This window comes from Coenobita brevimanus, chromosome 111, assembly GCF_032717465.1.
Source record: "Coenobita brevimanus isolate Jiangsu-jjx chromosome 111, ASM3271746v2, whole genome shotgun sequence".
Taxonomy (NCBI): Eukaryota; Metazoa; Arthropoda; class Malacostraca; order Decapoda; family Coenobitidae; genus Coenobita; species Coenobita brevimanus.
The window spans coordinates 31,374,001-31,399,000 of NC_137064.1; the positions used below are offsets into that span (position 1 = coordinate 31,374,001).

Sequence of the window (25,000 nt, forward strand, 5' to 3'; positions counted from 1 at the left end):
AATATTGAGCTCTGAGCGAAACATACGTATTATTATTATTATTATTATTATCATTATTATTATTATTATTATTACTATTATTATTACTACTACTGCTACTACTACTACTATACTACTACTACTATTATTATTATTATCATTAATATTATTATTATTATTATTATTATTATTATTACCATTCTTATTATTATTATCATCATCATTATTAATTTTATCATCATCAATCATCACCATCATCATCACCATTATTATCATTATTACTGTCATCATCATCAATCATCATCATCATTTACGACCGTGTAAGCTATTTTCACCTGCCTTTCCTCACCTGTCATGGCGCTAATCAACCTCAACTCTCACTCATTATACACCGTGAATCACTCTCCTTGGCCCGTATTCTCTTCAGGTAAGGAAGCTCCCTAACAACACTTCCTAAGCGATTTATTTTGCACTCTGCTCCTTACCATCCTCTTCTGTGTCCTTTAAATTGTTCAAATACCACCATACTCAGCAAAAATAATATGCAAGCCGATATTAACTAGCCATACCCAGGAATAAATCGCTAAGGAAGATGTGTTAGGGAGCTTCCTTGCCTGCCTACCTACCTCTCACGCTCGCCTCTGCTTCCTTATCTCTCTGCCTGCCTCTCATACCCCTTCTAAGCCTGCCTTCCTGTCTGCCTGCCTGTTAGTCTGTCTCTCTTCCTGCCTGCCTGCCTGTCTCTTTGCCTGCTTCCCTGCTTATGTACCCTCCCTTCTTGCCAGCCTGCCCATCTGCTTCTCTACCTGTCTCCCTGCCTGCTTTCCTGCCTGCTCATTGGTCTCCCTGCATGTGCGTCTCCCTCCCAGCAACAACGCCTCCCTGTCTGCAGTCTGCTCCTTGCCTGCCTGAATCCAAAACCATTTTCTCCCTCCTTATCTCCATGCGTGCCTCTCTTATCCCCACTAAGCCTGCCTGTCTCCCTGTCTGCTCCCTGCCCTACCTGTCTGCATACCTTCATGTCTGTCCGTCTGCTTAAGTATCTGCCTGTCTGTTTACCTCCCTGCCTGTCTGTCTGCTTACCTGTCTGCATGTCTGTTTTCATCTCTGTCTGATATACTTCCCTGTCATTCAATTAGCCGATCTATCCTTACATGTCTGTTTATTAGTTTCCCTTTCTGTTCATCTGCCTCCCCTCTCTGCCCTCCCCAACTCTGCCGATCTGCCTCCTCCCTGCCTGCCTGCCTGCCTGACGTGGGGGTGGTAGGGGAGGACTAGGCTAGGGTGGAACTCCTGGCCACAAAGTAACTGGACCCCTCATTACTGCAACTACTACTACCACTACCATTACCACTACCACTCTAGGCCATGTCTGTGTTGTAGGCTCTCTCTCTCTCTCTCTCTCTCTCTCTCTCTCTCTCTCACACACACACACACACACACACACACACACACACACTTGGAAATTTTACCGAATAGCACATGTACACACAAGTTACAAACCCTAAACGCCTAGGCCTATACAAAATACAAAAATACACACACACACACACACACACACACACACACACACACACACACACACACACACAGAAAGTGATGATAAAGTAACACAACCACCCATTTCGTGTGATGATGATGATGATGATGATGAACGTTTAATGTGCTCTTCCTCAAATCCAGTGTTGACGTGTGTGTGTGTGTGTGTGTGTGTGTGTGTGTGTGTGTGTGTGTGTGTGTGTGTGTGTGTGTGTGTGTGTGTGTGTGTGTGTGTGTGTGTGTGTGTGTGTGTGTGTGTGTGTGTGTGTGTGTGTGTGATGGCATTTTAAAGTGGGACATCCAGGCAACTAGCATTTTCTACGACTGATATTAATACCAGTCACCACCATTACCACCACCACCACCACCACCACCACCACCTCTACTACTACCACCACCACCATCACCATTATCATCTCTACCACCAGCATGTCACAATCACCACCACAACCACCACCACCATCATCACAACAGCTACCACCTCTATTACCATTACAGTTACTACCACCACCATACCCTCTGCCATCACCACCATCGCTACCACAACCACCACAACGACCACCACAATCACTACAACTACCACAATCCAAACAACCACAATCCCATCATCAAAAACTTAAAATTTCTGAGGTGAATTAAAAGACCTCTCAAAGTCATTTCGTCCTGACCTTAGGCTTACGGACGCTATCTGGACATTCCTTGCCTGGGGGGAGAGAGAGAGAGAGTGAGAGAGAGAGAGAGAGAGAGAGAGAGAGAGTTTGGCAGGTAGATAGGTGAGGGTGAGAGAGGAATTTGTAATTAGGCAGATATAATTACAGAAGTGGAAAGTAAATAAATGAGAGAGAGAGAGAGAGAGAGAGAGAGAACAGGTTACTCTTACCACTTTCTCATTTCTTACAGCCAACTCCTAAAATAAATCACTCCTAGGAATAAACTAAGGGAGTATTCTTTTATTTTTTCTCTCTCTCCTCACATTATTTTATCCAGATAGAAGTAAAGACCAATCCTCTTAGTAAATGAGATAAATTAAAGCTATCTCTAACTTCAAATTTCTAAAAGCCTTCCTGTCAGCTGAGGAAAATCGTCCGGAGGTTACCGAGAATCTAATTACGGGTGTCTCTCTCTCTCTCTCTCTCTCTCTCTCTCTCTCTCTCACACACACACACAAAACCAGCCGTCATTTCCTGTTATATATTGATCTGTTTAAAACCCCTTCAGTACACACACACACACACACACACACACACACACACACACACACACACACACACAAACACACACACACACAAACACAAGTATCAAGAATTAAAATGTCAGACGTAATTAAGTCTTTTTCTGGACTTAAGATGAATAAAATGGGGTTACGCTAAAAAGAGGGATATAAGAGAGAGCGCCATCGTAGTGAAGGGGTTAATGGGGATTCGACTTAACCCCTTCAGTACGAGCTCCCGGGAATGATAAAGACGTCCTCGGCCCTAACATCTTTCCCAGAGCGATTTATTTTGTTTTTTCCACCTTACTGTCCTCTTTACGTGACTACCTAACACCTTCTCCTATGCGATTTGTTTTGTTTATTCCACCTTACTGCTCTCTTCTGTGTTACCTGACTCCCTAACACCTTTTCCTAAGAGATTTATTTTATTTGTTCCACCTTACTATCCTCTTCTGTGTTACCTGACTCCCTAACACCTTTCCCTGAGCGATCTGGTTTGTTTACTCCACCTTACTGTTCTCTTCTGTGTTACTTGACTCCTAACATCTTTTCCTTCGCGATTTATTTTGTTTGTTCCACCTTACTGTCCTCTTCTGTGTTACATGACTCCCTATCATCTTTTCCTATATTTTGTTTATTCCACCTTACTGTCCTCTTCTGTGTTACATGACTCCCTATCATCTTTTCCTATGCGATTTATTTTGTTTATTCCACCTTACTGTCCTCTTCTGCGTTACATGAATCCCTAACATCTTTTCCTAAGCTATTTATTTTATTTTTTCCACCTTACTGTCCTCTTCTGCGTTACGTGAATCCCTAACATCTTTTCCTAAGCTATTTATTTTATTTTTACCACCTTACTGTCCTTACGCGTTACATGAGTCCTTCAACATCGACATACTCTCCCTAAACAACGTACAAAAGGATATTCACCAGCCACATCCAAAAATAAATCGCTCAGGAGGAGGTGTTAGGAAGTTTCCTTACCCCACGACGAGAATACAGGCTCTAGTAATGAAATCCTTAACCCTTTCAGTCCCACGACGAATTTCTTCCTTATAATTCTGACATAATGAAGAGACAAAAGAGAGAGAGAGAGAGAGAGAGAGAGAGAGAGAGAGGGGGGGTAAATCGCTCTAGCACTAAATCTAATCCCTCCAGTCCCAAAATCGTCAGGAGGTAGCGAGAACGAACCAGAAAATGACGTCATCGAAGTGGAAATGTCAAGGGTCACGCAATTCCTGCTCCCCTTTGTATTTTTTCCTGTATGTTGTTTTATTTTGTTTATGTTACTGCAAGATCATTTTATTCAGCTTAGGGGAGCTCTCTCTCTCTCTCTCTCTCTCTCTCTCTATCTGTGTGTGTGTGTGTGTGTGTGTGTGTGTGTGTGTGTGTGTGAGTCTCTCTCTCTCTCTATGTGTGTGTGTGTGCGTCTCTCTCTCTCTCTCTCTCTCTCTCTCTATGTGTGTGTGTGTGTGTGTGTGCGTCTCTCTCTCTCTCTCTCTCTCTCTCTCTATGTGTGTGCGTGCGCGTCTCTCTCTCTCTCTCTCTCTCTCTCTCTCTCTCTATGTGTGTGTGTGTGTGTGTGTGTGTGCGTCTCTCTCTCTCTCTCTCTATCTCTCTCTCTCTCTGTACGTATTCTCAGTACCTTCAGACGATTTTCTTCATCAGGGTAAATACTTAAAAGAGTCGACGCTCAAGTGTTCCCAGCCGCTGAAGTGAAGCCTTACCCGTTATATACCTGGAGGGGGAGGGGGAGGGGGGAGGGCTTAGGAGGGGGAGGGAGGGAGAAGACACGGGGAGAAGAAAGAAGGGGAGAGGGGAAGGTGTGACCAACCCCTATACCTCCACCTCTCTCTTCTCTTCTCTTACCTACTCACCTGTACTCCCCTCTTTCTCATTCTCCTAGCTTCCCTAAAACCCTTCTCTCTCTCTCTCTCTCTCTCTCTCTCTCTCTCTCTCTCTCTCTCTCTCTCTCTCACCTTCAGCCTGGGCGATTTATGATGATGCGTAAAAAATCATTCTCTCTCCCTTTTCCACCGGCTCTTTCTCCCTCCCTCCTCCATCATTCTCTCTCTCTCTCTCTCTCTCTCTCTCTCTCTCTCTCTTTCTCTCTCTCTCTTAGAAATGAGTGGCCGGGATTAAGAACTTTCTATTCTCTGTCTTACGTCCAGTTGAGATCACCACACACACACACACACACACACACACACACACGAGAGAGAGAGAGAGAGAGAGAGAGAGAGAGAGAGAGAGAGAGAGAGAATCAAAAGTGCCCTACAGGTGACGTCACATGAATAAAAATAAGAAACAGAAGCCACTTAAAGCTGCCTTAACTCTGGCCTTGAATAAAGCAACCTGGGATTTCAATTTATAAAGAATCCTAATCATGCCTTTTGGTTTCAGGTATGAATAATCAAGAATAGGCTTGTTTTCAGTATTTTCTCCCTATAATCGTCCTCTTAACTTATTTTTGATGTGCATGGTAGGTGTATCAGTACAGACAGGTGTATACACAACAATTTTTATCCATATTTAGTATACCTGGTCTGCTTTTTAGGATTCTGTCATTCTTATTCACCTTTATAACGATGTGAAAGCTTTGACAGGTGTATGGGTGTAAACTAGCTATACAGTATACACAACATGAGCTTGGGAGGGTTTATAAATACAGCCTCTGGCCCAACACACACCTACACTACCTGTTCCCGACCCTCACACACACACATACACACACACACATGTCTCATCTCAGGTGTAGAGTGGGGGGGGAGGCGGTGGAGAGACACACCACCATATTTACTCGTCTCTACTCACCTCCACAGCCCTGCCCCGTCACATCAGCGCCTCCTTCGGGCTCCGCAGGTACTAAATCCAACAAATCCGGGCACACGAACACAAAATTACACAATCCAGGGAACTTTGCGAGTGTGAAAAGGCCAACTCCAAGAACGCACAACCCTCCCCCACACTAGCTCAGGGCGGACTAACAGGCGACTCGCGGCCCGTCTCTGCCAGGAATGTTACATCGGAACTCGCTCCGGCCGGGGGAGGGGTTGCCTAATGTCCTACTTCCACTCCGGGGCTCGATCCTGGGCTCCTTCATCCCCAGAGGAGTTATTTTGGTTGATTTTGTCCAAGGGGTGAGGAGAAAACGGGAATTTGGAGGGGGCGCTGATCGGGTACGTGGACTGAGTTTGGAAGGCATCGTTTTTTGTGACACATGAGGTAAAGTTGCCAGATGCGGCTACCAGGTGTACGTTTTGTTCCCTCCACACACACAGAGACAGACAGACACACAGACACACACACACACACACACACACACACACACACACACACACACACATGGAACATAAACAATACCCGTATACAGTGACCTACCACATCGACACACACACACACACACACACTAAAAACAATACACCAGGTACACACAATGACCTACAACACCAACACATGCATGATCAAAGAGAAACATACACACACATAGCAATAATAAACCAGAGCTAGGCAAAACACGCACACAATACACGCCTACATGCATACATACATACACACATACGTCAGAATAACACCATGAATACACAACACACGTACTGCTTACACACACACACACACACACACACACACACACACAAACACACACACACACACACACACACACACACACACACACACACACACACACATACATACATACAACGCACCTAAACATACAGTATATACATACACACATGCACACACACAATAAACCATGGTCACAAATACAAAAACACACATACACATACACAAAAAAAAACACAAACACCAAAACAATACACCAAGAGCAAAATACATGTAAACACATCACACACACCTCCCAAACACCCAAACACACACACACACACGCACATGCACACCGCCCAAGCGTACACATACAAATCACAGTAATGCACTAGATACACACACAGTATACGTACATATATCCCATACACACGACAAAAAACACATACATACATACATACATACATACATACACACCACAGTACGTCAGACCTTAAAACCTTCTTGCCTGGTACACACAATACACGCACAGAGTAACCTACCACCCCTACACACACATACATACAGACACACAACTCCCAACACATACACAAACACACAAAAAAAAATCAAACACACACACACACACACACACACACACAGTCACGATCTCTATACGCGTAAAAATTGGAACTAACGAGAGGACCTTCTACTCAACCACAGAGAAAACTATTATTATTGATCAGCAAGATATAAGTAAGCTGCACAGTTTCGAGAGTATAACATAAACAATTATTTGGTATACAGATATATTATGATGTGGATGTGACAGGAAGCGTTATGAGGAACACACAGAGGTGGTTTGGCCATGTGGAGAGGATGGAGGGTGAAAGACTGACGAAGAGAATGTATGTGAGTGAGGTGGAGGGGGTAAGAGGGAGGGGGAGGCAGAGGATGAGATGGAGGGATGGGGTGGAGAGGTATATGAGAGAGGGGTGTGTGAGTTGGGAGCAGGGCAGTGAAATGGCGGAGGACAGGGCGACTTGGAGGCGATTTGTTTGTGGCCACCCCAAACGGGATTGAGGCGACTGGCAATAGATAGATAGATTATTATTATTATTATTATTATTATTATTATTATCATTAGCGTTATGGATATATTATTAAACTTAAGATAAAGAGGAAGACAAACTCCCTATTTTTCACTTGAGTAATGAAACATGATAGAATGATAATTAATAATAATAATAATAACAGTAATAATAACAAAATTAATAATAACAATAATAATAATAATAATAATAATAATAATAACAATGTGATAAGCAACTCAGCAAATTCCTAGCTTCGCAGGTGTCCCAAAATTTATTGTTTTTAGTAATTACAGGTATGTCTACACCTCTGCACACTCAGTAATAATAGAGTCGTTACATTTTACCATCCATCCATCCATCCATCATCCAATCCTACATTGCCCCATGAGGAGCGTATTTTACACTATTATAATTTCTAGACAGATAGATAGAGAAACAGGTAGACAGACAGATTGACAGATAGACAGATATAGATAAATTGATAGATAGATAGACAGACAGACAGACACAGATAAACAGAAAAGTAGACAGACGAGAGACAGACAAGATAAATACATATGAAGATAACGTCCCAGAACTGAAGGGAATTAACGCAACAAATTCAGCCTAGCGACTCATGCTAAGCTCTGATTGGTTAGTAAGGCAGGGAAAACGCTAAAGTCACGGGATTTAATATATATATAATACTACACTTCTCCCACGCAATAATTTAATATACTTTCCCTAACACCCTTTTATAAGCGATTTATGTTCTTTATTACACCTTACTGCCCTATTCTGTTTTATCTAAAGCCTTCAATAATTCCATACTTCTCCCACGATCAAAATTACTATCACTCCCTCGCATGCAAACGGCCCAAGCAACCTAGGCCCGTTTCTCTCCCTAACACCTTTTCCTGAGCGATTTATTTTTTATTACAACTATTCTCTCCCTAATACTTTTTCCTAGGCGACTTATTTGCTTTATTACACCAATTCCCTACCTAATACCCTTTCCTGAGCGATTTTTTTCTTTATTACACTTTATTGTCCTGTTCAGTTTTATATAAAGCCTCAAACTTCCCCATACTCTGCATAAATAGGTTACAAAAATATATTAACCAGCTACATAAAAAAAATCGCCGAGGAAGGGGTGTTAAGGAAGCTCCCAAACACCTCTGTCTAAGCGACTTATTTTGCTTTTTACACCTTACTGTCCTCTTTTGTGTTTCATAAATCCTTCCAGTATCGCCATACTCTCCATAAATTGCTCACAAAAGGATATTAATCAAGCATAACCAAAATAAATCGCTAAAGAAAAGGTGCCAGGGAGCCTCTTACTACGGTGCTAATACACCTGAGTTTCAACTGTGGGTGTTAATATAAATTAGGTTCGTCTGGGTTTCTTTATTATTTATCACTTTTTTAATTTCATGTTTTCAGTGATATGTGTGTGTGTGTGTGTGTGTGTGTGTGTGTGTGTGTGTGTGTGTGTGTGTGTGTGTGTGTGTGTGTGTGTGTGTGTGTGTGTGTGTGTGTGTGTGTGTGTGTGTGTGTGTGTGACTAACCTTTGGCCTTCAGAGGTAAGAAATATAAGGTAAATGTTCTATATATATTTTGTACTTCAGCATTTAACTATTTATATATATTTTTTTATTAATTTCACTTTGGAAAAACACCTCACTAAGCAAGATAAAGATAAAGAAGGAATGATAAGATGAATAAAGAGTAGAGAATGTGGATAAGGGACGCAGGTAGAAGTAGGAGAAGAGGACCTTGAAAAAGTGGAAGGATGCATGAGTGAAGCAGAAAAGATGAAGAAAAGGGTGGAAGGAGTGGAGAGGCAGAAAAAACAGTGACTGAGAAAAAGGTGGAAGGACAAAGAAGTGGAGAAATACAGGCAGAAAAGATCAAGGAAAAGGCAGAAGGAGAGAGCAGAGAAGCAGGAGTGGAAGACCAGATAATAGAAGATAAAGATGGAGGGATACAGAAGCAGAAAAATAAAAAAGATAAAACAGGGGAGGAGGACAAGAAAATACAGTAGTGGGATATTACATGAGGAGAGAGGAAGATTACATGTGGGAGGGCGTCTTGGTGCGGTGATAAGAAGCTATATTGAGGCAAGGAAGTGTTTTTATGGTGGTGACCCCGATGACCTCTGGGATTAGGACATCAGGTCAGGTGAACAACAAGATGATGGTTTATAGGAGAGTGTGAGGTGTTTTGACTCTCTCTCTCGCTCTCGCTCTCTCTCTCTTTCTGTCACTTCCCTTCCCTTTCTCTTCTCTCCCTCGCTTTCCTTTCCTCTTTTCTCTTCCTGTCCCTCCCCTCATCCCCATCTTCCCTTTTGTCCCTCACCTTCCTTTCCTCCTCTTCCTCCTTCCCCTTCGTCTCTCTCTCTCTCAAACTCTTCCTCCCTCCCGCCCTCTCTAACTCTCTTCGTCTCTCTCCAAGTCCCTCTTCCCCTCTCTTCCTCCCAATAAGGAAACATAAATTATTCACCCAGGCTCCAGATACCCCCACCTCCTGAAATAGGCCTAACCTCTTTATTCCAGTAAGTATTTTATTATTTTATTATACTTTATTCTTCCTGACTATATGGCTTTGTTTAGCATTTAGAGAGGGCTTTTCCTTTTTCTTCTCTCTCTCTCTCTCTCTCTCTCTCTTATTCTAACAAACATTCCTCACTGTAATATTCATCTCACCACCTCTCTCCCCATCATTTCCTCTTTTCTCTCTCTCTCTCTCTCTCTCTCTCTCTCTCTCTCTCTCTCTCTCTCTCTCGCATTCACAACCCACTCTCTCTTCCCAACCTGAACACAAACGTCTCAAGGATGTCCCAAGTCGGATTAAGTGGATTAAGAGGAGAATTAAGACGTACGTAATTGGTCTCTGGGGGATAAAGAAGCTCCTAATTAGCGTCAGGTAAAATCCCCTCAGGTAAAGAGGTTCCCTGGCATCTGTTCATTACCGATTTATTTTTGAATACGGCTGGTTAATTTTGAATGCTGATTATGAAATGTAGGGTGTTAGAATGATTTAACTAACACACAAGAGGATTGCATGGTGTAATAAGCAAAATAAATCGCATCGGAAGAGGTGCTAGGGAGAATAAGAATCACCTGAGATAATTATTACAAATGACAATAACAAAAGCCAAATCTCTCGGCCAGGTGTAATTAATTATGCATTAGTTATATCCTGGAGGAGGTAACTGGGGTGCGCATCTCTCTCTCTCTCTTCTCTCTCTCTCAGGTAGAACTGTACCTGTACTATTGGAGGTGAACTGACTGCCTCCACATACAGGAACTGTCACAGGTAATCATATGCCAGTCACCTCTCTCTCTCTCTCTCTCTCTCTCTTCTTCCCTTCCCTCACCCCCACTCGCTCTCACGTATCTGCTGAGCTGTCTTCCTTCTCTCTCTCCCTCTCTCTCTCTCTCTCTAAATATATATCTTTCAACTCCTTTTTTTTACTTTTATTTCTTTTGGCATCGTTCGTCCTTCTCTCAGCTGTTGTGTTCATTCTTCTCTTCTATCTCATTTTCTTTATTTGTCTCTCATTTTCACACATATCTTTACTCTTTCATCTCTAATTTCTGTTTCTTTGACATTATCTTTTTTTCTCTCTCATTTTTTTTATCTGAATTTTCGTCTCCTCTTCTGATTCATCTGTTCAATTTTTTCTCCTATTTCCTTTATTTTTTTTTCTCTCTCTCTTTTTCTTTGTGGTTCTTTTCAATTATCACCTCATCTCTTAATGTTTTTTTCCTCCACATTTTTCCTCCTCCTCCTCTTCCTCCTCCTCCTCCCCTTACTCTTCCTCCTCTCCTCCTCCTCCTCCTCCTCCTCCTCTAAGGGGGCACAGACAGCGAAAGAGGGGAATGTGGGCAGTGCAGGAGCGTGGGGTGGGGAAGGGGGAAAGGGGAAGAGGGAAGGGAGACAGAAGTTGGGGAGGAGAAGGGGAGACAAGCAGCGAAATAGGGGGTTTGAAAATTTTGGGGAGGGGAAGAAGCGGAGGAAGAGAGGAAGAAGGACATTTTAAGACATGAGGTTAGGGAGAGGGGTGAATGGATTATTTAGATGAGGTAGGGGGGAGGAGGGGGGAATGAACTGCAAAGAACAAGAGTGGGGGAGGGGGGGAAATGGAAAGCACAGAACAAGAAGAAAGGGGATGGGGGAGGGGAAGGGGGCATGGAGTACACGTGGGAGGGGGAGGGGGAGGGGGCATGAAGTACACGGGGGGGGGATAAGGGTGAGCCGCAGACAGGGGGGACCGCAAGTAGTGACCGCATTTGTACCGCGGTGGGGTAATGCGCGTCCCGTTGCGGCCACCACCATAGCCAACATAACGCAACGCCGCAAACCCCACCACGCACGCAAATGAAGCGTAAGTAGGCAGGTAGGCTGGTAAGTGGGTAGGTAGGTGGGTAAGTAGGCAGGTAGGCTGGTATACAGGTGGTTAGTAGGTAGGCAGGTAGTATAAGTAGGTACGTAGGCTGGTAAGTAAGTAGGCAGGGGGGTAAGTTGGTAGGTAGGCTGGTAAGTAGGTAGGCTGGGGGTAAGTAGGTAGGCTGGGGGTAAGTAGGTAGGTAGGCTGGTAAGTTGGTAGGTAGGCTGGTAAGAAAGTAGGTAGGCTGGTAAGTAGGTAGGTAGGCTGGTAGGAAGGTAGGTAGGCTGGTAAGTATATCGCTATCGTGCTTTCAAAACACACCCTGACGCTGACCATATAAACGAGTCCTTCGATACCCCCTAACACCTTTCCCTCAGCGATTTACTCTGTACCAGCTAAATATACAGGATCTTCTAAACATACACATAATTTCCATAAAAGTACAATAACGTGTCATATAAGGGAACACGCAAGGGAGTCAGCTAACCTAACACCTCTTCCTAGGCGAATTATTTTACTTATCACACCTTACCACCCTCTTGTGTACTGCTTAGGTCACTTTGATATCGCCATACCCTTGCGTACATGACGTGCAGAATAAAAATAAATCGGTAAGGAAGAGGTGTTACTGATCATACTCTCATAAGGAAGCACCGTAACACCCTTTCCTTACCGGTTTATTTTTGCATGTGCCATTTTACGAATTACTTTCATTTATGCAATCTATATCGACAGTAAAATGGAATAAATATGATACAAGAGACTAATCAGGTGTAACATGAAAAATAAATCGCCAAGGAAAAGGTATTTGGGTAGCTCCTTACCCGACGTGAATACGAGGCTGTGTTAAGTGATAGTGTTAGGTTTCTCCCCTGCTACTTATCCCCGGTGTTAAGTCGCTGTTGATTCGGTGTTACGTACGCCCGGTAAACACAGCCATAAATCCAGCTTGTGTTACTGAATCTGCTGAGGCGGGGTGCTGAGGTGTGTGTCTGGCCTCTCTCAGCGCTGGGAGGGTGAGGGGAGGAGAGGGGTAATGAGGGGTGGAAGTGATGGTGAAGGGAGGAGAGGGGTAATGAGAGGAAAGGAGGGGTGGAGATGATGGTGAGGGGAGAAGAGGGGTAATGAGGGGAAAGGAGGGGTGGAGGTGATGGTGAGGGGAGGAGAGGGGTAGTCAGGAGAAAAGGGGAGTGGAGGAGAAAGCTGGATGTAAGGAGGGAAGCACCTAGGGGAGAGGGGAGGGAAAGAGGGGATAGTGAGGGGAAAAACAGGAGTGGAGGTGATGGAGGGACGTAGTAAGAGGTGAAGCGAGGTAAGGGGAATGCTAGTGAGGATAAAAGCTGGGTGCAGGTGAATACTGGAAGTGGGAAGGGGAAAAGGAAGTTGAGGGGAGAGGAGGGCTGGTGAGGATATGGGGGGAGATGAGGGGGGAAATGGGAGAGGGAGGGGAGAGGAGGGCTGGAGGCTTGTGATGGGGAAGAAAGGGTAAAGGAGGGCGGGTTGGAAGGGGAGGGGAGAGAAGGGGAGGTAAAAGGAAGGCAGGTGATGAGGGGAGAGAGGGGAAAGGAAGATGGTTATGGGTAGGGACGCGAGGGGAAAGGAGAGTACGTGGTGAGGCCTAGAGACTGGTGAGGGGAGATGAGGGATTTTTCACTCGGGACCTGAGGGGAGGGCTGGAGGGTGAAGAGGGAAGGGGGAGGGGAAAGGGGAGGGGTAGGGGTAGGGGTAGGGGTGAGGGGAGATGAGGGGGCCATTCACAGGGGAGATAAGGGGAAGGGGAGGAATGGGGGCTGGAAAGGGTATGGCTGAGTATGTGAACGAGAGAGAGAGAGAGAGAGAGAGAGAGGTGAAGAAAGGGGGGAGGAGGGGGGAGGCAGGGGAGCGTGCCTTATCTCCAAGAAGGTGTTTGTTGGGGGGGAGGGGGGAGGTGATGGGGACAAGGGGGGGGTAGAGGTGAACGGGTATCTTTCCTCCTTCCCCCCCCTCTCTCTCTCTCTCTCTCACACCGGAACACGCGCACCCACTATCTCCCATCTCCCAGCCTCTCAACCCTTTCAGCACGAGCACACCTTGTTTATTTAATATTCCTACCAAACACACGATTCTTTTTAACATGAAGAGAAAAAAGAGAGAACAATAAACCCCTTCACTCCCAGTACGTCAACATTAACCCTTTGAGAGAGAGAGAGAGAGAGAGAGAGAGAGAGAGAGAGAGAGAGAGAGAGTTCATGTTTGTGCCAACTGATTTTTTATTTTATTTTTTGAGAACAGGTAAATAGGGAAAGTGTAAATGAAGTTCTTATTTTCTTTTTTTACTTCAAGTCCACTGATTCGACAATTCTCCCCTCACCTGAATAAAACTGGCTTAAGACAGCGTGAATAGAATGAAAAAGACAATCTCAGGGTGAAGTGGTTAAAGGCTATGGACACCTGTTGATTGCCAAAACAACACAAAACAGAAGACAATTTATGGATACCCGCCCGGGACTCTCATACAGCTCCCTAACACCTCTTCCTACGCGATTTATTTTACTTATTACACCTTACAATCCTATTCTGTGTTATATAAATCCTCAAAACATTGCCATACTCCGCATAAGTAATATACAAAGGGACATTAGCCAGCCACATCCAAAAATAAATCGCGAAGAAAAAGGTGCTCGGGTGCTTCCTAATTCTTAGACCTAAAGGGACTAAACACCGCCGCGCTATTACAGAAAAAATAATAGGAAGAAATATGAGAGGGTGACCATGAGGGAGTGACAGTGAGTGAGGGAGTAAATGAGTGAGTGAAAGAGTGGCAGTGAGTGAGTGACAGTGAGTGAGGGAGTGGCAATGAGTGAGGGAGTGGCAATGAGTGAGGGAGTGAACGTGAGTGAGGGAGTGGCAGTGAGTGAGGGGGCGACAGTGAGTGAGGGAGTGAGTGAGTGAGGGTGTGACAGTGAGTGAGGGAGTGAGAGTGAGTGAGGGTGTGACAGTGAGTGAGGAAGAGAATAAATGAGTTAAGTTGAGTGAAGGGAGTCTGACACCACGACTGTGCTATGGGGGTGTCGGGTGTGTATGTCGGTATGTGTGTCGGGTGTCGGTGTGTGTGTCGGGTGTCGGTGTGTGTGTCGGGTGTCGGTGTGTGTGTCGGGTTTGTATGTGTCGAGTGTCGGGTGTCGGGACCTAAGAGACTCCGCCCCCTGCCTGCACCTGGTCTGTGTTACCCAATGACAGGCCAGTTAAGTGACAGCCAGCACCGGGCCCACTCCACTGTCTCAGCCAAAATAAATAGAGAGAGAGAGAGAGAGAGAGAGAGAGAGAGAGAGAGAGAATTAGTACCTAAGTAGCGACATGTGAAGTTAGGAAGACGGTAGGACACAAGACACAGTAGATGCATCCCTCGAATGGAAGGTTAGTGCCATACCGACCGAGGCACCACGTCGCCCACCCCCTCTCCCCCTCATAAAACACCCCCTCCCCGTCTGGTATTAAGTGTGGTGTGATAAGGGAGTGTGGTCGCCTCTTAACACCACTAAGAGCCTCCATTTAACACCACACCATACCACACACACCAGTAATAAAGAGAGAGAGAGAGAGGTCAGTAAGTACACACATTGCCCCCTTCATCTATTTCTGTTTATCTATCTATCTGTCTGTCTATCTATCTATACTGTAGCCTACATATAAAGTACTCCTTAGTTACAGTCATCAATATCATCACTACCATCTTTAATATTACTGTATTATTATTAACATTATTTCCATCACCATTATTTTCACCACTGATTATCACCACCATAATCATATCACCATCACCATTATCTTTACTTTTTTTCTTGATTATCACCATCATAGTATACCCCCATCGTTATTCCCATCACCATTATTTTCACCATTCATTATCACCATCGTAATATATCACCACCGTAGTAAATCACCATCATTATTCCCATCACCATCATTTTCACCAGTAATTATAACCATCAAACTATATCGCCATTATTTTCATCCTTTTCTTGCTTATCACCATCGAAATATATCACCACCATCATTATCACCATCATTATATCAGGAGCCAATTAATATCACATGCCTTTCCTAGTGTTACCTTACATACGTACAAATCAACACACAAACAAACACAAACAGCACAACACCAAAAACAAGTGCTGATGTCAGGAACTAAGTGTCAACAAATACACGAGAGAGAGAGAGAGAGAGAGAGAGAGAGAGATTAACCCCTGTATCCCTATCCCGTGACGTATTTTCTTTCTTAACTTATTCTTGCCACCACCAGACGATTTTATTCAACTGCAGAAGGACCAGTGGCAATGAAAGGGTTATGGGAGGCTGCATCAAACCCCTCCAGCTCAATACGTCTCTCCTAAGCTGAAGAAAATCGTCTGAGAAGCAGCAAAAATAAAATGAAATAATACGTGACTGATATGGCTGATTAACACATCCTTCCGTCCTCACCTATCCACCATCCACCTTTCCGGGGATAGGGAGGTGAGAAGGACATTTGGATAACCCGGAAGTTGAGCCGCCAGGTTATATCAGCGCCACCACGTGAAGGCGTCCCTCTCTAGTATATATATTTAAATTCCTGTAATCACGGAAGTCCTTTAGTCGAGAGTAAAGGAGCCTAGTGTCCGTAACATGTCTTCCTTAGCGATTTATTTTTGGATATGGCTGGTTGATATCCCTATGTACGTTATTTATGGAGAGTATGGTGATATTCGACTGATTTTTAAGTAACACAGAAGAGGATAGTAAGGTATATTACGAAAACTAGATCGCTCAGGTAAAGGTGTTAGGAAGCTTCCATACCCGACGAGAATCAAGCCTGAGAGTGTTAATACCGTATCTGGAAGCAATTTAAGTCTTTCATTCCCTCTCACACCACACCACTTTCTTTAGCTTTGGAAAGTGATGATGATGATGATGATGATGATGATGATGATGATGATGATGGTGGTGGTGGTGGTGACAGTGAAATTAAAAACGTTGATGGTGTGGGTGTGGGCGACTAGTGATAATGGTGAAAGTGATGGTGATGATGGTGATCGTGATGGTGATGTCCTGATTGTGCCCCTAACAAATTAATGATGTGGATGGTGTGAAGGTGACTGGTGATAATGGTGAAAGTGATGGTGATAATGACAATGGTGATGGTGATGTCCTACTGGTGCGGATGGTGTGAGAGTGACCGGTGATAATGGTGAAAGTGATGGTGAAAATGGTGATGGTGATGTACTATTGGTGAGGATGGTGTAAGAATGGTGATAATGGTGAGTGATGGTGATAATTGTGATGGTGATGTCCTATTGGTGAGGATGGTGTGAGAGTGACTGGTGATAATGGTGAAAGTGATGGTGAAAATGGTGAAGGTGATGTCCTAATGATGTGGATGGTGTAAGTGGGAGTGACTGGTGAAAATGGTGAGTGATAGTGATAATGGTGATGGTGATGTCCTAATGGCATTCCCCTTACAACTACTACCCCTTTAAGCCCTTTAGGTAGGACAGGGGAAGGGGGGGAAGGGGGTGAGGCAGGTGGAAGCGATAAATATAAACCTTTCTCATTCCACCACCACCACCACTATCACCATCACCACCATCACCACCACTATCACCATCACTATCACCACAATCACCACCACCTCCAGCTGTACCTCTTATTCTCACCACCACTGTCGTCACCACCACCACATATCTCCATCACTATTTCCAGTCTCACCACCACCACCACCACCACCACCACCTTTACCATAACAACTCATCTCCATCACTACCCTTTTCTCCACCACCACTACCACCACCACATAACTAAACGATGCCACACCACAGCCATCATCACCAACATCACACCCTTCATCACACCCATGCATGGAGCTAAAAATTCCATGATCATACCACTCTCACCCATGCACTCTATCGATCTATCTATCTACCTATCTATCTATCTCAATGCGAATCCTGATCAAAGGCAGGGAGTTTGAGGGTGAGCTATTGTCTGGGATTCGCAAGACTAACGAGAGAGAGAGAGAGAGAGAGAGAGAGAGAGAGAGAGAGAGAGAGAGAGAGAGAGAGAGAGAGAAGGGAAATACAGAGTGTGGGGGGAAAGGGGAGGGATGGGGAGGAGGGATGAGGTGTGTGCAAGCGAAAGAGGAGGAGAGAGGAAAGGGAGTGAGGAGAGGGACAGCAGGGGGAGAGAGGGGAGGGGAAGGAGGGGGATAGAGGGGAGGGGGAAGGGAAGTTAGTGTAGGAGTATGCAGATGTGGACAGGCAAGGACATAGAGTTAATATCCCCATGTGACAGACACCCCGCACCTCCCCTCCCCTCCCCCCCTCTCCTCACACACCAAATATTACAACGGGGAGTGGGGGGGGGGGGACTGGACATGGATGGATGGATGGCTGAATGGATGGATGGAGGGTGGCAAAGAATGGATTGAAGAGACAGCCTACACAGAGAGGGAGGGAGCACAGGGACTGGAGGATCGATGGATAACAAAGGAGTACAATGGAAAGCAAACAGCAACAGACCTGTTAGTCCTTTCGTGGCTGTTTGTGATGGGGAAGGTTATAACTGACAAAACTATTCTATCAGATAAAGACAAGGACAGAAAAACAGGAAGGCTCCTCCCCACCCACCAAACCCTCCAGCCGAAGTTGAAGGGGAAATGACAAGGATGGCGAGATGGAGGGAATGCTTGTAAACGGCTGCTAGATATATGTATGGATGGAGTGACAAGCCATATGGTTTCCTGTACAACAGTTAACTATTTACAATGCTGGGTGGTAACCATATAACCAAATAATGGCGCCTGGTGGTTTTAGTGGGTAATTAAGGCGCTCCAATCGGATTGTGCCTGTGCAGGTTTACATCCAAGGGGTGGTTGGGGTTTACTGCTCACGTAATGCCACTCAAAATGAGTGAGGCTGGTCACTCTCATCTTAAATGTCAGGACCAAATTGCCTAGTCCCGGGCTCCCACGCTCTTCATGGGGCAATACAGGATTAGACGATGAATGAATGAAATGTATGATAGATGGACGTGGGAGAGGGACACAGGAAGGATACATGCAAGGAAGGAAGGGACTGGACAAGGACGGCAGGAGGGAGGAAAAGGACTGTAGACAGACAAATAGATAGATTGAGAGGCAGACAGTTAAACAGACAGACAGACAGTTACATGGATAGACAAATGGATAGATAGATGGATGGATGGATGAATGGATGGATGAATGAGGGAGAGAGGGTAGGAATGGAGCATAAAGGACAGAGTATGGCAGGGAATGGGAGGGAAGGGATTGGATAAAGACGGAGGGAGGATGGAAGGAAGGGAAGGATTGGTGATGGAGAGGAAGGGTTGTGGAGGGATTGCGGAAAGGTGAGGAAGGGTTGTGGAGGAGAGGAGGGGTTGTAGCAAGTTAAAAAGAGGAGGTTGTGAGAAGCAGCGTGAAAGAGAAGTGGGTTGTGGAAAAAGGAAGAATGAATGAAAGGGGAATAGGGTTGTAGAGGAGTTGTGAAGGGGAAGGGGTTGTAAGGGGGGTGTAGAGAGGGGATGTAGGGGGTTGAGGAGGGGTAATGAGGGAGGCGGGGTTAGTAAGGGGGTGATAGAGAGGGGTAGAGATCCCCCCCCCTCTCCAGTTCTCAGGTGTCACTGGGTGTTGTAGCTCATGGGATCACGGATACTAAAACACACACACACACACACACTCTCTCTCTCTCTCTTTCTCTCTCTACTTTTCTGCAAAGGAGAAGAGGAAAAAAGAACGAAGAAAAAAATGCGAATGGGAGGTAGAAGGGAAAGAGAGTGAGGAAAGGTGGGGAAAAAAGAGAAAAAAAGGAAGAAAAGGGTGAGCAGTAGGTAGGAGAGGGAAAGAAATTAAAGAGAGGAGGGAAACAAGGAAAGCGTAAGTGAATGGTGAGTGACAGAGAGGAAACAAGAAATGACTAATGAGAGAGAGGAGGAAAAATGATGATGAGATAAGTAAGTGAATTATTGGAGAAAGGAGGAGGAATAAAATTAAAAAAAATAATAATAAATATCGGAAAGGAAAGAGGAAGTAAAAGATAGCGAGAGAGAGAGAGAGAGAGAGAGAGAGAGAGAGAGAGAGAGAGAGAGAGAGAGAGAGACAGACAGACAGAGAGAGAGAGAGAGTCTATCTACTCTCTTTTCTTAGTTTTTTTTCTTTTCTCTTTTATTCCTTTTCTCACTCTCTTTCCCTTCCACCTCTCACTCACTTTCTCTTTCACCTCGTTTTTGCTCTCTTCTGTCTTTTATCTCTAGTTCTATGGCCTAACTTTCCCCGTTTCTCACTTCTGACTCACTTTTTCCACTTTTAACTTTCTCTCTCTCTCTCTCTCTCTCTCTCTCTCTCTCTCTCTCTCTCTCTCTCTCTCTCTCTCATTTTTGTGTATCGTTCTAAGTTTCGCGTTTCTGTTACTTTTACCTTCCCCTTCCCCTGCTTCAGATAGACAGATAGATAGGTAGATAGATAGACAGATAATTAGGTAGAAAGATAGACATATAAACTGATAGACAGATGTATGGATGACAGACGACATAAAAGCATAGAGAGAGAGAGAGAGAGAGAGAGACAGAGACAGACAGACAGACAGACAGACAGATCGATAGATATACACAGATAAGTAGACAGACAGACATACAGACATAGACAGACAGACTGATAGAGAGATATTTAGGTACACAGACATAAACAGACAGTATATAAATGGACAGACAGACAGATAGATAGATAGATGTAGAAAATTAGCTTCATTCTGGTCATTATTTGGGGGCCTCTTCCTATGTTAATTAGTAACTCTTTAATGATTTTGGTAAGTGATTCTCTCTCTCTCTCTCTCTCTCTGTTTCTGATTGGTCACCTGATACCCCCTAACTCCGCCCCCGCCCCCCTCTCCCGTCACTCATCCTTCACGTCTCGTTAACTCGAGTATAAGGTTGGCTTTACTCATATCCTCATACTCACTCATACCCTCGCACTCATACTCTTACATACTCATACCCTCAAACTCACCCTCATACTCATAAACTCATACTGATACCCTCATACTCATATTCAGCCTCATACACATATTCATACCCTCATACTCATACCAACACACTGATACTGTCCACCGGCTGATTTCTGCTACTTTAACACTCATTTCTCTCTCTCTCTCTCTCTCTCTCTCTCTCTCTCTGCACCCAGGAAAAAAAGCCTCCCTCTAGGTGTTTGTCCCTAATTACACAGTGGATCAGGTAATTATATGTTTAGAAGAGTTAGCCCAACCAGGTGTAGGTCAAGGCTTCAGCATCAATTAATTCCTTTACTTTCACCCTTGTGAAGTCGCTGAGAAATGATGCTACGACAGCCCTACCAATTACTACAAAATAAGTTCCACATCGACCGTCGTTAGGTACATCACTGGTTAATTACGGCAGGAAATGAAGAGTTAATTGCCTTGATGTACTTAAGCTCACGTTTCTCGCTCTAATAATATATACAGCATTGTTGATGGAGACGGGTGAGAAATTACTGAAAGGGGCAAAGCGGTAATTATAGCAGAGACGAAATAAAAACGAGTCAGGTTAATAATAAGTAAAATATTAATATCGTGAGGCGTGCGTAGGAAGCATTTTTTGACGGGTTTTGGTGGGTGTTGCAAAGGTTGTGTTGATATAGTGTCCATTTCCTGCATATGCAACATGGACACTCAACGGATGCAACACTCAGTACCTCCGCTAATATCCGTATCACACATTCCACATTACATAAAATACCTGTTTATATCCGTATTACACATTACACAAAATATATCCGTGTATATCCAGTGCTAAACATTACACACATAACAGCTCCTTTTATCTTCCGTATTACTCATTACACACAATACCTTCGTTACTATCCGTATTACACACTGCACATAGTACCTCCATTTATAGCCGTAAATACACATTACAACAGCAAGTTTTATTTTTCGTAACATATCATTTTCTTTTTAATTATCACAACGTTCTGACAATACTAGTGGAGATTATGTGGGTGTGATCAGGATAGAAAGGCATCAGAATCAGACGGGAGAGAGAGAGAGAGAGAAGAATGCTCGACAGACAACATAAACACTGCTAACATCAGCCGCGGATCCCCTTACCAAACCTTTCTACTCCCCTTCCACCTCTCCTTCCATTATCCAGACCAACATCTTGACTTGTAATATGTTTGCTCAGGTAAAAGGTGGCTCAGATGACCAGATTCACCCGATGACCCACATATTTTACATACACCAGTCCCTATATTTCACACATTATGCCAACCTCACATCGTAAACATTTTAAAAATTTTACTCACCGCACACTACATACCTCACACACTTTCTCCCTATTTCCAAACTGCTTACCTCCCAGCGCTTTATGTACGAGCAGGAACGAGCAACAGCAACAGTTTTTGGCGCGGGAGGTTTACCCAATATATTCACAAGGGCGAGGGTATAAACAGGAAAACCTGCAACTAAAAAATATATGCATCGTAAAAATCCCCGCCAGACCAAGCCAGCTGGGGGACACAATTCTCATAGAAAACGAGCATTAGAGAGAACGGCTTTGTTTGGCGTGACTCAAACAGATGCTCCCCATGTTTACTCCTTTGTTTTCATGTATCCTTTCCTGCTTCCCCTTCAGCGTCAACGCTCCCTAGAGTGTACTGAATGGTAAATAAAGATTCTAAATTATATTTTAAAAATGTTTATTCTCCCCTGCACTGTATTTACCTATTTATTTCTATTTGTACTGACTTTTCAAAGTCAAAACAAGAATAGAATTGCTCTGGGACTTGCGGCGAGGCTCTTGTGTTCAGTGAGCTTTAATGAAGAACTTTTACTAAATTTGCTGCTAGATGGAGCCACCACAGGTGTCAGCTGACAACAAATTTGGATTCTCCATGTCAAATAACTTGATATGGGCCCACTTTTGTCGCCATGGGCTTAAATTAAGCACTTTCACTAAATTCGTCACTATGACGCCACCTCAGGTGTCAGCTAATGGCAGATTTGGATTCTCCATGTCAAATTACCTAACTTGGTACCACTTTCATGTCTCCAAAGGCATCCTTTTAACAAATCCGCCACAAGCAGAAGAAAAACGCTGGCCACTCATTGACCTGGCTATCGCAGCAGGTAAAAATAAAGCTCGTCTTTTTTTTCATCTGACGGCACTGGGCCACTTCTATAACTTGGACAATAAGTCCTGTGTGCATCAAATTTAAAGAGTGTTGGTTATGAGATGGAAATGAGTCTCCTTGGTTACTAAACAAATCAACCCTCCACACTGAATACACATGACCATCAACCTAGCTAAATGGGGTTGGAATAAGCCAGCTAGAATTATTATTCTTATTCTTATTATTATTATTATTATTATCATTATTACTACTACTACTACTGCTACTACTACTACTACAACTATTACTACTACTACTACTACTACTACTACCACTACTACTACTACCTGCCAAATTCTACCTGTTCCTGCTTGGCCGATAGCAACACCATTCCCAAAAGACTTAGAATGATAAGCTTTGTGCTGAATGGTGAATGAAAGAAAAGTCTACACTATACAAACCCCTCTGTGTGTGAGAGAGAGAGAGAGAGAGAGAGAGAGAGAGAGAGAGAGAGAGAGAGCATTCCATTTACGGACACAATAATCACGTCCGTCTAAACTCCCCAACCATATTACATTTGCTAAAGAGAGCACGTGGCAGAAATTACACCGCTAACTTCCTTCCTCTACCCCTGTCTACATCATTTTTTCTTGAGTGTACACATTCATTTTTCCCTGTTTGTTAAAAGTTCACTGCTGCCCAGAACACTCACTGATGCAGTCCCGTGGGAACTGCTGTTTTGCAGAAGAAATTTCATTTACACACACACACACACACACACACACACACACACACACACACACACACACACACACACATAAAATGAAATCGGTAAATTATTACACTTGCCGATAATTCACTTCGTCACCGTTTTAATATTAAAGTTAGCTTTAACTATCTCATATATATATATATATATATATATATATATATATATATATATATATATATATATATATATATATATATATATATATCACTCGTATATTGCAACCGCCAGGCAATGTTATTCTTTTCAAGAAGGGCTGCTTGTAGTGACGGGTTGGAAACAATCTTCAGTAACCTTTTAAGTTTCATAAAGCCATATTTAAGCCATCCCTAAGAGTTTTCTTCTTCCCACCGAAAGACGACTTCCTTCATCCCAGGAAGTCTTTTAAAGTTGATTACTGCAATGGCCAGGTGGCATCACTGAGGTTGGGGGATGCACCTGAATCATGTATGTATGTATGTATGTACCGTATGTATGCATGTAGAGTCAACGAAACCTCTCTCTTCCCAGTTCCGTCTGAAGAGAACTTACAACTGTCGAAATACAATGAAAAACCCTATCTATATAAGTGAGTATTTTCACATGCTTCAACTTTTCCCTCAAATATTCGTCAAAGGAAGATATTTACGTGCCTGTACTGTATCGTCCGGCATGCACACGCCTAGCACAAGCGGGGGATAAAATAGAGAGTACATCAGTCACCTTTAAAGCCAGAATTAATTTTGTATGTAAATGAAGGTGTTTTCAGGGCCCAGGTGTGTTATAACGAGGGGGGCTCTACCTGGCAACCTGTATCCCGATTTATATGAACCTGAGGCAGCGCGATATTGGAGCGGGAGGAGAAGGGACTACCGGTAAAGCGAGTCTACCTGGATATTTACCTGGATGTCTCTACCATGACTACCATAATTCTCCCTACCATGACTCTCACTACTATGATCCTCTCTACTATGACCCTCTCTACCATGACTCTCTACCATGACCCTCTCTACCATGACTCTCTACCATGACCCTCTCTACCATGACTCTCTACCATGACTCTCTCTACCTGGGCTCTCTTTACCATGATTCTATCTCTCATGACTCTTTACCAAGACCCTTTTATAACTGATCCTCTCCACCACGACCCTATCACGACCTTCTCCGCTGATATTAATTTTACTTATAGTTTCTTCATTCTTCATGCATAAAAGAAAACTCGAAAAAAGACATGTTGAGAAGAAAACCCCCCAAAATGACAAGTCCAAGAAACGAAAAGTGAAACCTATAAAAGAAACCCCAAAACATATATAAAGGAAAACCCAGAAAAAGGCAGGTAGCGAAAATAGAAAACAGGAAAAAAGTGATGTATAAA

General features: G+C 43.8%; 1 protein-coding gene across 3 annotated transcripts in view; it reads right to left on the reverse strand.

Annotated features, from left to right (window-relative positions):
* The window catches only part of LOC145417734 (protein PALS1-like), a 318,104-nt gene that overhangs the window by 175,364 nt on the left and 117,740 nt on the right, over positions 1 to 25,000 (reverse strand). Inside the window, exon 1 of one of the 3 annotated variants that reach the window (XM_080286335.1) lies at positions 5,549 to 5,692. The exons of the other annotated variants lie outside the window; for them this stretch is intronic. The gene's annotated coding sequence lies outside the window, so the exon portion shown is untranslated. Of the gene's footprint in view, positions 1 to 5,548; positions 5,693 to 25,000 lie in introns of those variants that run through there. 3 annotated transcript variants of the gene reach the window in all.